The 14,871-nt window shown below is 36.9% G+C and overlaps 1 protein-coding gene across 5 annotated transcripts in view; it reads left to right on the forward strand.

Annotated features, from left to right (window-relative positions):
- Window positions 1-14,871, forward strand: part of ZNF438 (zinc finger protein 438) — a 64,166-nt gene that overhangs the window by 27,281 nt on the left and 22,014 nt on the right. The window contains exon 1 of one of the 5 annotated variants that reach the window (XM_064505832.1): window positions 1,098-1,159. The exons of the other annotated variants lie outside the window; for them this stretch is intronic. The gene's annotated coding sequence lies outside the window, so the exon portion shown is untranslated. Of the gene's footprint in view, window positions 1-1,097; window positions 1,160-14,871 lie in introns of those variants that run through there. 5 annotated transcript variants of the gene reach the window in all.

Genomic DNA, 14,871 nt, shown 5'->3' on the forward strand with positions numbered 1-14,871 from the left:
ACTAGAAATCATCAAATGAAGCAGTTTGAAGAGGCCAAATTCAAAGCAAAGAGAAGGTTATTATGACTGTTTCAAAATGTTGATGTTTATAGCAGTTTAAATGTTATCAAATATTGTGTAAGCAGCCTGGAAGAAGGAAGATTACCCTCCTCCAAAAGTCTTCTTAATGAGGAACCTCTGTAGGTGTTTGAGAAGAATTCTGCCAAAACTCAGTTATCATGGAAGAAAATAAGGTTTAATAATAGACAGTAGGAGTAGGGATTGTGGGCTAGTTGGAGGTAGAAACCAGTATTTTAATAGTGATAATAGCTGAATATACCTGGCATGCGTAATGCCATCATGATTGTCTTTTGGCATTCAATATTGCCAGAAAAGTAGAGAATGATTAAGCAAAAGAGAAGAGATTACCTACTAGCAGTATTATGGAAAACAGTAATTTAGGATTATGCTTAAAGAAAAGGGGAAAGGGAGAGAAGCCTGATAGGAGCTTTATAGCATGCTCTGAAAGCAACTAAAAAGAAGGTAATCACTGCTTTTGTAGGCAAATACATTGCGTTATCTCTTGACATTGTTAGGGCTCATTGGGTACATCTATGTTAACAATGGGTGAAGCACAGAGAGGCAAAGACCACAGGCAAAAGTTTGGTTTGCTGCAATCCAACTGTGTGAATTATGTCTTTACTGGCACTGAGATTACCATCCACTTGCTGGTTCTAGGTGCACACTGCATGTGTGCAGAACTCACTGTTATGTCCACATTGTATTATGTGCTAGATCATACCTCAATGTGTGATTTCAGCTTTGGTTCGTCTATGTTATTTGTACATTTTTTGTGCTCGCTTTTCTTATTATGGGCAATATAATATGATTTATTGATATTAGACAAGTGTCTTACAATACTAATGGTCAAAATTCCTAAGAGAGAAGGTGGGTGATGGCTTATCTGACTTGTGGAAAATATAGTAAGTAATTTGCAAGCTGAAGTTTAAGGTGCTGATGCTAGTCAGTAATAGTATCTTTCAAATCTGTGCACCATCAGAATGTTCTACCACATATCCATCATACTGTATCCTACAGGAGCTAGCTGCTGGCTGTGGAAGATTAGAATCATTGCAAGTACAAAGCTGTTGGCAGGCCCGAGAGTTTTACTGGAATGTTGGTAAGGCGATAGCTGGAGTTGGGTGGAAAAATGTATTGGGGTACTCTTGCCAGAGTGACAGGCTGATGAAAGAGCAATGTTCTCCGCAAATATTCAGAGATGTTTGCTATAGTGAAAAAATGTACTCTGTTTAGAAAACTCTACTCTTTGGGGCAACTCTTGATTACATCAGGTGTATTCCTTCAGGAGAGGTTACGGAGTGCGTAACACCTGTCTCACAGTGACAGTCTGGCCATGATGGCAAGAATTTGCCTCTGGCCAATATGAACTTGTTTTGCCAAATACTGTACTACTTGATTGATCCATGCAGTGCTGGTGAGATCAGTGTATGTTGCAGAAGACAGTCTCTGGATGTGGTAATGATGATCTATCTACTGTTTAGATGTATCCAATGAGCATCTGCAGAAGAGTCTCCTTTTTGCCCCTCCCTTACCTGTGCACTGTGGAGCGTATGAGGAGGACCTTTATGACCCATAAGAGACAGAATGACAGATTTAGCTGTCAGTTTCTGTATATATTAGTAAGATGGAGCTCGGAATAATCCATGAGGTCTGTATATTCTTCCTGCAGTACATTTAAGAACAGGACAAAGATTACATTGGTCACCATGGTGCTTGTCTTGCATCACAAAACAGAGCACTGTAAGGAAAAGCACAAATCTTCCTTTGCCAAGAATAATTTTATCTTTACTGTAATACCAGATTAGGAGACAGTCTCTTAAGGAGACTTTTTTTTTTTTTTCAAATCGTATGATGGGAAATAAGAGTAGCTCCTTTAAGACTGAAGTCATACTGTTTGCAGTTCCACCCACTGAGAAGGCTTATTGATGAAGGCATTAGTCTAGGATGCATGTCCGGTGTCATCTTAACGTCATAGACTAGCTATATGTTTACCCTTCTAACTTACAGATTTCTTCATAAGGTCAAACATGAGTGCAACTTTCTGATGTGCAGCCCTAGCTTGGCGGATACACTCCAGATCTGGACATTCTGTGTGTCTCTGGGGTTCTTTGTAGTCATAATAGAAGGAGAAAGGCCTAGTCATTCCTGTCAGAAACTTTCCAAACACATTTCTGACTGTCGAAGAGCAGCCTATGAAATAGTCAAGGCAGATATTGTTAAAGCATACTTTAAGCAGCGCTAACTAAAAGCAGACAAAGTGCTTTCGTATTTGTCTCTGGAAGAGGAGCTATTTAGAGCTATATTCATAGGCCTATGAAACACTATGCCAAGATTTCCAGGTCTTTTCTTCATAGCTGCTTTCCACCGAGTCAGCCCCCACAGCTTGTACTGCTGTGTGGAGTTATTCCTTGCAAAGACATTTGCCTTTACCTTTCAATTTCAGAGATTCCTGATAGCCCATTTCTCCAGGCTGTCCAGGTCCTTCTGAAAAGAAGTCCTGCCCTCCAGCATTTCAACCACTTCTCCCAATTCCTTATCACTTGCAGATTTGCTGGGAGTGCACCCTATTGCATTATCCAGGTTGTTAATAGGGATGTTAAACAGTATTGACCCCAGTATTGATCCCTGAGGGATACCACTAGTAACTGACTGCCAGTTGAACTTCGTACCACTGATCACCACCATTTTAACTTGACAGCGTAGCCAGTTTTCTATGCAGCTTACAGTCCATTTACCCAATATATATCTCGCCAATTGGGCTGTGAGTGTACAGTGGGAGTCTTGGTCAAACACCTTCATAAAGTCAGGGTGAGCAAGACCCCCTGCTCTCACTTAATCCACTGGGCCAGTCATCTCATCATAGAAGGCAATTAGGTTAGTCAGGTATGATTTGCCCTTGATAAATCTATTCTGGTTGTTCCCAATCTCTTCTCTGTCCTTCACATGGCTGAAAATGGCTTCAGGGAAGATTTGCTCCATAACCTCCCTGTGGACTAAGATTAGACTGACTGGCCTGTGCTTCCGCAGATGCTCCTTCTTGCCCCTCTTAAGATGAGTGTGCTGTTTGCCATTTTTAAGTCACTGGGCATCGCCCTTCAAAAGTGATAGTGAGTGGCCTCACAGTGGCACTGGCCAGTTCCCTCAGCACTCTTGTATACAGCCCTTCTGGTCCTGTGGATTTGTATGTGTCAAATTGTCTTGTGTTCTCTAACTGAACTGCATCTTCCTCTGCTGTGGGTAATGCTCTGTTAGTGCCTCAGCCTTTTCCATGTCCAGGTCCCCTTCTCCATTCAGCACTGGGTCCATGTTTTCCATAGCCTTGCTTGTGCTGCCAGTGCATGTCCAGAAGACCTTCTTGTTGCCCTTCCCATCCCTTGCGTGTTTCAACTTCAGCTGAGCTTTGGCTTTCCTAATTCCATCTGTGCATGACTGAGTAGTGTCTCAAATAGTTAAAACTGTAATGAAATTTGGAAAGACTGAATGTGACTACTGGAATTTGACCATAACATGGAGGTTAGTCCCACTATTAAAAAAACCTGATGCTTGGTTATTTACTTATCCTAAGAGGGTAGAACTTCAGTTCTAGAATTCAAAGAGCTGGCGTAATCTAAATAGTAGAGGTGTCCCATAGCATGATTTTTGTGGAAAATGAGTGAAAAGGTACTGTTTGTCAAACCACAAAAGCCTAGTCACTTTAACACCTTGGTCATGCTAAATTGCTTTTCTGTTGAAGTACTAATTCAGCATGGATTTGCTAGGTTTGAGATTTAGCTGAATGAATTAGGAATACAAATACCTTTAGGGACAGAAGGCAAAGCTGGAGGCCCATAGAGGAAGAAGTATGTTCCCAGGGTTAGCACAGTCTGAGCACCACAGCTGTGTGTTGGACAGTGGCCAGGAATAATTTTGACATGTTTATTTCACATTTTTTCACCATGGAAATGTTTTGAGGGCACTTCATGAAGTATGTCCGATAGTCTTTGAAACTCAGTTTCAAACAACAAACAGGGTGGTGGATACAAAAATGAAAATTACATTGGCAAGGATTATTTGCACAATAAAAACAGCACAAGAGAGTAAAGGCAGTGAACCAAGACAAGTTAGAATTTGATTTATTCTTTCATGTATTTAGCTGTGTGAAGGTTTTTGTAATAAGAAGTTATGTTTCATCAGTAGCACTGTGCTGACAGACAGTAATAAATCCTGAAAAAAAGATATCTTTTAAGGAAATTATAGAATGTGGATATATACTTCGTCTTGCAGATGATGTCCTGTATACTATATGGCAAATGGCTTACCATTTTGAACAAAAGACACTATTTTATGTTGCTTCTGGATGCTAGCCAATCAAGCAATGTCACCTAAGCTTGGTAAACCTGTAGGATATTCTTGTCTATCTAAATTTTAAGATTGGTGTTAAGAAATAGTCTGGGTGCAGCAGCAGTGGGGAGGGAGGAGAAGGAAGGGATGCTGCCTCCCGCACATGTGCTTAGCACACAGCTGGGTGATTGCCTCTCCTACTGCGACCTTCGCAGTGGTTCTGTGGTCCAGTTCTTCAGCTGTGGAAGTTGAACTGCCCTTAGTTTTGCAAGATAATTTTGACTAAATTGGTTAGGTACTAGGAATTCTTTTCATCTACAATGCTAAAATTTATATAATATTCTTTAACGCTTAAGGTACTTTCTGTTACAATACGTGGTAAAATATCTTTTAATGTATGTTTCGAGTGAGATTATTGTTCTAATTTGCAAATTTAGTATTTGATGTTTCTTCCAATTTAGAACAGTTTATTGTATGCTGAGGGAACAGTAAAGTGGAAGTCATATAGGATGAAGTTGCTTAGGCCAGTCACTAGTGGGGTTTTTTGTTTGTTTTTTGGGTTTTCTGTTTTGGGCTTTTTTTATGTTGGGTTTTTTTTTTATTTTTTTGTTAAGTCCATATTTCTTCCTGAGTGACCATAGGACCGTGTTTGGGAAACGTAGGATATAATTCATAGTTGGACAATGTTTTTAATGTTCAGCATCACTTAAACTTTCAAAAATAGAGGTGGTTTTTAATGTGTTTTGAAAGCGTACGAGGCAGTCAGCTATCCAGAAAAAATGTCCTTAACCCTGAAATACTTACACTCTAGGTTAGAGGCATTATAGAGAAAGTCTAGGGGAAAAATCAGTGTAGGGCAAAAGCAGTCGAGGCAGTTCTTAGTCCAACATCTGATTAGTTATCTGCTTTTTTTGTTTTTTTTTGTTTTCTTAAGTACAACGCAGTCTGCAAGGACCAGCTGTGCCTTACAACAGTTATACATTTTCAAGTGAATTGTACTTGTTTTGTAGAAGTTCGAGGTTATTCGTTGAGTTCAGCTGAAGAAAATAGGCTTATTCTTTCAATTTAAGAAACTAAAAATTTCAGTAGTTGGTTTTTATCAACAGCTTTTTTACTGAGGAACATTAAGCCTTAGAATCTAGTATCCTTTGATGGGTCTTAGGTGTTGGACAGTTACTTTTTTTCCCCTCTTCTTTGTTCCTTTAATTTGTGCCTTGTAAATGTGTGTGGTACGAGTGAGTCTTTTTTGGAATCTTGTACAACTAAACATCTTAAAAGTCATTAGTTAATAGGCAACTTGAATTTTAACACGTTGGAAATACATACTGCCTTGGCTAACTAATTTTTGGGTTGATCAGACACAGCCTTAGGTTTATCTTCCCACTTTCCTCTACGCTATATATTAGTATGCACCTTTTTTCGGCTCCTGAATGCTTGTTTTGCTTATGTCTGCTAATAAGACTCATTGGAGTCACTTTTTAAAATGTACTAGATTTTTTTTGTATGGAGGGATATTGTTACACACACATTATAAATGTGTTTTTTGAGTAGCTTTCTGACTGAAGTTGTCTACTTGACCTTTTAAGAAACCCTGTAAAGAAAATTCTTATAGAAACATTATAAATGGTGTTCATTTTACATAGATAGTACAGCGGCAAAATTTAGTACTGTGCTCAATTTTTCAGCTGTGAAGTCAGAAATAATACCATTATTTGAGTCAGAGTTCTTGCAAAGGCAATTCACCTTGCAAAGTTTGGAGTGTTTTTTCGCTTGCTAAATTTTCATAAGCTGTTGGTTATCTGTTTTCTAAGAAGGATGTTAAAAACATGCCCAGACTTTAATAAATAGTATAAACCCCGTGCAGCATCCTTTGTGAATGACACAAGAAGTTTTATGTTTTTCTCCATCCCCTGAGTGTTAATGTCCAAATAACATAAAGTGCCACTGCCAAAGCAGAAGTGATTCATGGTTTTTTTTCGCTCATTTAGTCTTTACATAATTTGAGGACCAACTATGGTTCTACTAAGCCATTTCAAACTGAAGTAATGTCAACTAGATTGTAAAGGTGAATGTGTCATACTCATGTCTTAATCCTTAAATTATTAATGGAATTTAATGGCTGCATTAACTGAGACATTCAAATGCATTTTCACTATACCTTTATATTGTATTATTATATATATAAAGAAAACCATGTATATGTGTGAGAAAATTCTGATATATCAAATATCTCTAAAATATGTTTGGAATTCTAAATTAAGAAAACATAACACTTGTTCTCCTTTCAACATTTCAGTCCTGGTTGGTTATTTCCATAGTCTAAATTGATAATTAACAGAATCCTAAAACTTCATTTCCACCAGAAAATTGTCTTTATGCTACCAGTAATGGCTTATTCTTGAACTGGCAAAATTGAGGAAGATGACAAAAGCAAACAGTATACAAGTAATGTTTTCTTAGTCTTTCATCTAGTAATATTTATTTTTGTTCATACATTTGTCATGTATCACATGACATCATATGTTAACCTCATTTTGCTCTTTGAAATATTCTGTTTATCTTTAATGTAAGAGCAAGTAAATAAAAAAGGATGTAGAGCAATTTAGTATAAATATTCTCTTTCTCTGTCACTCATAAGGGCAGTTCTGTTTAATCCTTCAGCATAGCATGATATATAGGATTTTTCCAAAGGTTTTTAGAGTAACTTTTTAGCTAATTCTGAAGTATGGTAAAAGCATTGGAACAATAATTGCTATAACAATCTGTCTTGCATACGTAGCTCTGAAGTTACAATGATATTTCAGGTTATTTCTTTTGTTGTCAAGTGATAAATATCATCTGACTTTTTTGAAAGGTGTTTGCTGAGGTTGGAACTTTTCAAGACCCTAGTCTCAGCTCAGTGTTGAACCTGCTTTGAGGAGGAGGGTTGGACTGGATGACCTACAGAGGTCTTGACCAACCTGAATGTTTCTGTGAACATGTGTACACAATTATGGACACGTATCTAATATTACGTAACTTTTAGTAATCAAATTGCTGGTTTGTATCTGTGATGTTGTTTATTTGAAAAGAAAGCTAATGTGTTGTAACAGATGTAGAATAAAAAATAAATTCTGTATTCTATGCAGTCATTAATTACGAACAGCAACAGAGTCAAAAAGTTTCACAATTTAACCGGGCGTTGCAAGCTGCTTTCTTGGCTGAAAACCATGATGGTACACTGCAGTTGCACTGTGAATGGCATTACATGTGGCTAACAGAACAGCAAGATATACAGATTCTGTCTCATGAAACTGCAGTATTGTAGATCGCACAAAACTACTTAGGGGTTTGAATCCAAACCGTAAATTAATGCTTAATTTGTGACTAGAGTAAGAGGGGGGAAAAAAAGGAGTAAATGGAATTGTGCTGTTCTGAATTTTAAAGTAAATTCTAGAGTAGTCATTGCCAACTAAGTGTGTTAGATGTCTCTTGGTCTTGATTTTTTTATATTAATTTGAATTTAAATTGTTAGAACTATTGAGAGAATGTATTTCATGTAGTATCTTATAAAAATGAATGAGTAGATTATACTTCCAGAACTGTTGTTTCCAGCTGTCCTCAGAATCAAGAACAAAATGCAGGCATCTCTACTGGTTCAGCTTTTCACAGCTATTTTCACAACAGTAAGATCCAGGACTGTATTTTAAAATGAGCAGCTTTGACTTTGTAAAACAGTATAATGGCAAAGGTGTCTATCCAACACAGAATTGGAGCATACACAGGACTCTGGTTAGTGGTTTTCAAAACAGTACTACCAAGAAGGTATTTACTAAGGAAAACGTGAAAATCTGTGGAAATATGGAAGAAAGTATTAGTTTTTGACATTTAATAAAATGTCTGATATTAGCCATAACAACAACCTTGCTGTTCTTTGCTCTCCTCTTTTAGCTTTTCAGAATAAAAGCAGTATTCTCAGATAGCAATTACCTTGTGATGCTTAAAGTAGCAAAAACTGTTCAACTCCAGTTTATGTTCATACACATGCAGTGCAGTGACATACAGCTTCCTAAAATGAAGACTCTATATTGCTCCTTCTCTGACCTTCTTCTCTTCTCCCATGCACCTTCAGGAGAAACTTGGCTCTTATTTAATTCCTTGCAGGTTGTTGAGCTCTTTAACTTGGAGATAGTTACAGCTGTAAAACAAGAATTGCTGAGATTGTATGCTGATCTTTCTGGAGTAGTAGAAAATTTTTGGAGCATTCTGATTTCTTGCAGTGTATGTGTTGGTCTTTATTCATGCAATTGAAAAAATTTACAAGTTGGTTTCAAAAGATTTATCTCCTCAAGAAAAGCAATCATCTTTAATTTGCTTTTTCTGCTAAGCAAAACGATGCGGTTGAAGATGCTCTGTGTTGTTCCATAATAACAAAAGCTTATTGAAAGTAGCAGCGAACCTGTCTTGCAGGCACAGTTCCATGCTGACAGATGGACATAATGTAGGCATGCCAGAAAACCATTATATAGATCACATAACAAAGTATGAAGTGAAGAATTTTCATCCAGGATTGCCACTGTGGCATTCAGTGTGTGTAAGGCTTTAAGGAAATGTGCTCTGACTGCTCCATTTAATAGGATGACCAAAATTTTAAAAATAGCCTGGCTTGGCATACAGTTTGTTTTAGGTTCTGGTGCGTCTGTGTTGGGAGAAGTGACCAGTTGCAAATGAGGCTTCTGTTTCTTTTTGGCTGTCTACTGAAGTTACCGAATGGACTCACCCAAAAGGTGCTTGCTATAGACACATATTTCTCCCTGAATAATTACCTACGTATGGAAACATAAGCAATATGTAATTTCTCTTCTAAGAAAGCTGTACTTCATAAGTATGTTTTTATCTCTTTGCATATATAATGGAAGGATGAGGATCTGCTGATGTAAGATGAAATCCTAATGTGAAAATACGATTTAAAATGGAAAAATTTTAATGAAAATTGGTCAGACTTTTGCAACTGAAGACTTGGATAGTGAAATGCTGAATATTTTTGCAGATTTTCAGAAATGCAAGTCAGCTATTGCTTGGTTGTTGTTGGGTTTTTTTTTCCTTTTTTAAACAAATTGGCTTAATGCCTTGTGCTTGATTTATAAAGTAGCCAAGCACTGCGGGGTTTTGGCAGATATACTTTCTTGAACAAATGCTTTTGTTTGTCACACCAATCAGTCTTTAGGTATGTCACTTTTACCTTCTTCAGGATTTTTGTCGTATTGCTTAGCTTCAACGTTTTAATCTTTTGTTTTGAGTCTAATTCAGCCTAAAAATACTAACAGATTTTACTAATTTTTCTGGAAGTTATAATGATTATAGTGGTACATACCATTCATTCACCCTTTTGGAGGAACTTAGTTCCTGTTGAAGGATTGCTAAATTTCAGGCAATAACAGTTGCATGGCACCCTCATTTCTGACATGGCACAGTATATGAAAGGACAGTTGTGAAAAATGAAGTGACTGAAATTGCTTTTGAAATATAAATGGACATCTCATGGGCTTCTGTTAGGAGAACATATTTTCTAAATTGCACCAAGTCTTTAATGTTTCTTTTTAGCTGAATGTTTTGCTTCTGAAGTGAAATTGTGTAATATTATTTAATAGTTCTTTACATGCCTCGCTTTAAATCACAATTTGTAATTAGGCTTGATATGGAATTACAAGATTTGATTTAATGCTTTCTTCCAGTACCTGAGCTAATGTTCTCTGCGTTCGAAGGTACAGTCGTTGTCTTTGAGAAGCTTTGTTCTTCTAACAAAAGGCACCAAAAATAAATTCAGTTAGGGTCATAGTGGTTTAGTTTAATACTATTATGATAATTAGTACTATAATTACTTTCCGATAGTTCTTCCTTCCCAGAGGATGAGATTTTTAGTTTTGATGCCTGCTTAAAGCATGAGAATGACAGTAAAATTAATGTCATAACCTTTGCAGCCTATTTATCGTTTTTTGTGTAGTATCCTGAAGGATTTTGTGTAACATCTAAAATAAGTGTCTTAGTATGGACAAGCATCAAATTAGGTTAATTGGGTTCACCTGTTATTCAGATTCAGCATGTCTATCAGGACACCAATTTCTTATAGAAGACTGCGGATATCTTTCTGTGAAAATTGCTTTTAAATTGTTGCATGTATATGCTCTGCTTCCTTTGATTGTGTGTTAAAGACCACTTTACAGTACAGTTTTAAGATTATTTTCAGTTAGTTTGATATTTTTGTTTTGTTGAATTTTTTTTGTGTGTGTGGTAACATAAGGAGTAGTAAAGGTATGAAAAAGCGTATTTGTGGCATTGAGAGAAATTATATTTTTTAGTTCTGTCCAAGACAACTTTAACTCCACTTTACTTGTAATCCTGGTAATAGATTTCTTTTCATCTCTGACCAGTCAACAGTAGATTTCTAGGGAACTATTTTGACTTCTGGAGTAATTCATCTTGAATGATTTATTTCTTGTTCTGTACTAGTGTTACAAGCTGAGTAAAACAGATCTAAAGATTATATAGAATTTTAAAAGTCCTGTCTTTAGGACAGGCTAGATAGAGTGAAATTGATGATAAGGCCAGATAGGAATGATCGGTATCACCCTTTGTTTTTGGAAAGAACCTGTACTGAAATCGTATGCAAGTGCTTTGAAATCCATTCATAATTAAGGAAAATGCTATGTCAAGCCAGATTTAATTTTTTTCATTTGATTATAAATTCTATTGAGGCAGGTATAGGTAGCTGTATAGATGTTATAACCTCGAACTTCTGTACTTCCGTACTGTGCACTGTCACAATTTCAGAACTTTTTGATAAGACGTTAGTATACTTTGAGGACATGCGTCAAATGTATGTAGATATTAAGTATCCGTTAAATATGTTACAACCTGGCTGAAAGATCTCAGCAGCTGTCAATAGTGAATGAGCGTGAATCATTGTATCTGCAGTATGGTTTGGGTCGGACTGGTTCCAAGCCTAGCACTAGTCAGTGATCAGAAAGACTGCCTCACTGCCAACAAAATTTGAAAATTGTGTAAACACACATACAGGGCGGTCGCACAAAGTTATGCGGTTTGCTTTGTAAGTTGTGTTCATATACAATAAGAACATGCTGTAATACAAAATTCTTCAATTTGAAAGAAAAATTGCAAACTGTATCCACAGAGTGGTCTGTAGACTGATGAATATAAATGACTGATTTATATTTAAGATATATAATATGATATATTTAAGAGCAAGGAGCTCAATGTGAATTTCTAGTGCAGTGCTGCAGCGAAAGGAACTAACAAAGTCCTTGGAAATATGTGAACAAGATTAGCTTTATTTTGCTTCATATTATCACTGCCAGCTGGGATGAAATATTGCAGGCATACATTTAATGATAGAAAAATTTGAAGGGACGGTAGGAAGAATCTTGCTTTGACTTCAAACTCTTGAGCTGTTCCATTTTTCAAAAGGAAGGTTACTTGATGAAACATCTGTAAAAATAAAGGAAATGAAAGACTTCAGCATAACAAAAAAAAAAATCATTCATGAATGGCTGAAAGGTGAAAAGTTAATTTGAGAAATAAAGCATTTTTTTTTCATTGACAGTAGCTGATCAATGAACTAAACAGTCAAATGAGTGTGTTTTCTAGGTCAAGAGAGAGATCTTTCTGCAGTTAGAGTTGGATTCAAAACAGGGTTATCTGTACAAAATGTTTGGTTTCGTATAGTCTCTGTTTAGCATTAGGATTTGTGAATGCTTAGAAGATGATGTAGAGCTTGTATTTCCATGTGGTATTGTAAGAATTATTGATCTGTATTCTTAAATCTGGTTTGTTTGTTATAATCCTCAGAGGAACTAGTAACCGTAAGTGAGGCATCCTCTTAAGTGGTTTAACCTGCCATACAACTCAGAAGGAGCACGAAAATCCATGAAAATACTACTCTGAAATAATAATTTTGAGAACCTTCATTTGAATGCCAATTTCTTAAATTGTCTTTCATAAGAATATGTTATTATAACTACTTCAGTATGTTTTCAAGTATTGGCAGCCCTAAAGCAGAAGGAAAACTTCTGAGCTTGGTTCTGTAAAAAGACCTCGTTGAGCAATATGGCCTTGAAAAAAGGAGGCGTTACACTCTGGGTGACAAGTTGAAAATCCACGCTGGTTCCTGGAAGTGTTTTGCTGTGCCAAATTAACATCAGTTTGGTCTGTTCCTTTCTTGTAGTTGAAAAGGAAGTTGTGTATATGTTGGCCTGATGTGAAACATGAGTTTGGATGACGTGAAATCCGTTTGTACGTGGTGTCTGACTCATCGGACGTTGGCTGCGTAAGCACCACGGACAGAGGCTCTTTGAGCCACCCTGGGAGGTACTGATAGGCGTCAGGAAGCCTGTGCCAGCAGGCACTGCTTGAAGTACGAGAGGTCATCATCTGTTTGCTGTGCAAATGGTCTCGTTGCTGCAGCCACGATCTGCCTCCTTTTATCTTTTGGTGGTGGACTTCCTGGAAGAGGTCTTGGTTTTACCTCTTTTATACATCACTGCTACCCACAGAACCTTCACCTGCCTGGAAGCTTACCATTGCTTTTTGAGAGTCCTAAGTTGCACAGTAGACGAGAAATGTATTCAAGGCTTACTTTTATGTTTGGTAGTTGTGACAGAATTTGTCCTAAATATTTTTATATTTAAAAATCAATCTTTTCATACTTATGTGCTTAAAAGGAGGCTCTTGCGCTCACATCTGGAATGTTCTTTGTTTATGATTCTACTAACTGTTATACTGACCAGAAAAATAAACAAACTTCACATCCTCATTGTTGGCTCTGCTTATGGGAGATTTTTATAGCAACACAATGATAGGGACTGCTTGTTCCAAGTGAACTTCCAAGTAGTTGGAGTTTCATCTGTGTCAGTCAGTGGACTTGTCTGTTGCCTTCCCAAAGCCTCCAGCCACATCGAGAGCAGAGTTTTGTACCCAGAGTGACTCGTGAGTCTTGCTTTAATATGTTAGTGGAATTGAGCAAAACCAAGCTATAAGGCAGCCATTCCAAAAGCCAGACTGTCTTGTGACAATGAACGTCTAAGTGAATAACACGGCAATCTTATATTACTATGATTTTATATTATCCTTATGTTATATTAAGTCTTACATAATTGACTGTCAAGTCGCACTTGACCAAAGCTCAGCTGATACACTCTGACTGCACTGGAGAGAAATATGCCAACTTCTAAGTCATTGGGTGACCCCTTGATATAATGCTAGTTTATGTCAAACACTGGCATTAAATACCATGTAAGAACCAATGTCAGTTCTGGAGAGATGGCAGTGTAATGTCTGTTTTGCAAATGTGAGCTAATATTCTTCAGCTGAGGTTCTATGGAAGATTCTTCTCGTCAGTCAGCTACATGGGATCCATGCAGGCAGATATTTGAAGGAAAAGGATTGCTTTAACCCTACATTGTCTGTGGTTCTTCAGAATGCGTTATGACTTTGGAATTTGACATATCGTCCTTTTTTGCTTTTAAAGGAGTTTTGAATTACAAGGAAGTTAAGTTAGTTGTACCCACTATTGAAGTATGAAGAGTGCATATGAGCATATAAGTAACTGAGAAACACTTGATAGAAAACTCTGGTGTTGTTCATATTAGCTGTGGGCATCCTGAGATCCATACAAAGAACAGAATTTTGGAAAATTAGTGCTGTAGTAGGATAGCTATCCTATTTTTACAGGTTGTAGTCTTTCTCAAAAGGAGGAAAAGATAGTGCTTTTTCATGGAAAATATAGCTTCATTTTTTATATAAATCAATAAAATCACTAACCATAAGGTTAAATTTGAAAGTGAATTATTATTACTGTATAGCAATAGTGGTATTAGTGGGCTGATGAACACTGTCTCAGTACATATGTTAACTAAAACTAAAGAACATATAGGTATACAACTGGTGAACATGTTGATACTAAGTTTACTGTAGGTTTGTTGAATTTGGTAGGTCAGAAGATGATATGATAATCCTGTTGGTTGCTCGTGACCTGTGCACTTCAGCAAAAGTTGTTAATGACCAAAGTTACCATCATTTAAATAAAGTTCTGGAGCTGTAAGACATTTATTCTTCAAGATGAGTGTTACACTATAGCTTGAAATACCTATGTTGTGGAGTTACATTTGCATTCTGTCTTACAGGATGATAACAGTAAATAAAAAAAAAATTGCGAAGGGATCTGTGAATAGCCACAGAAAAAGTGCATACTGAGTTAATAGCGTGATCAGATTGTTCTGCAGTGTTCTTTTGGAATTGGCTTGTGTTGTCTTCACTGTGTTTTCTTCTGTCATGCTGTATAAGGCTTGAATGTAATACAATACCTAGTGTAATGTTGAACATACCATTTGATAAAGCAACAATTAGGTGGGCCAAATTATCACCTCCAAAGATTGACCTTTCATGCCAACTTTGAAATAGATTTGCTGGGACGTGTGGAAGTTTTTGGCTTTTCAT

This window comes from Dromaius novaehollandiae, chromosome 2 (assembly GCF_036370855.1).
Source record: "Dromaius novaehollandiae isolate bDroNov1 chromosome 2, bDroNov1.hap1, whole genome shotgun sequence".
Taxonomy (NCBI): Eukaryota; Metazoa; Chordata; class Aves; order Casuariiformes; family Dromaiidae; genus Dromaius; species Dromaius novaehollandiae.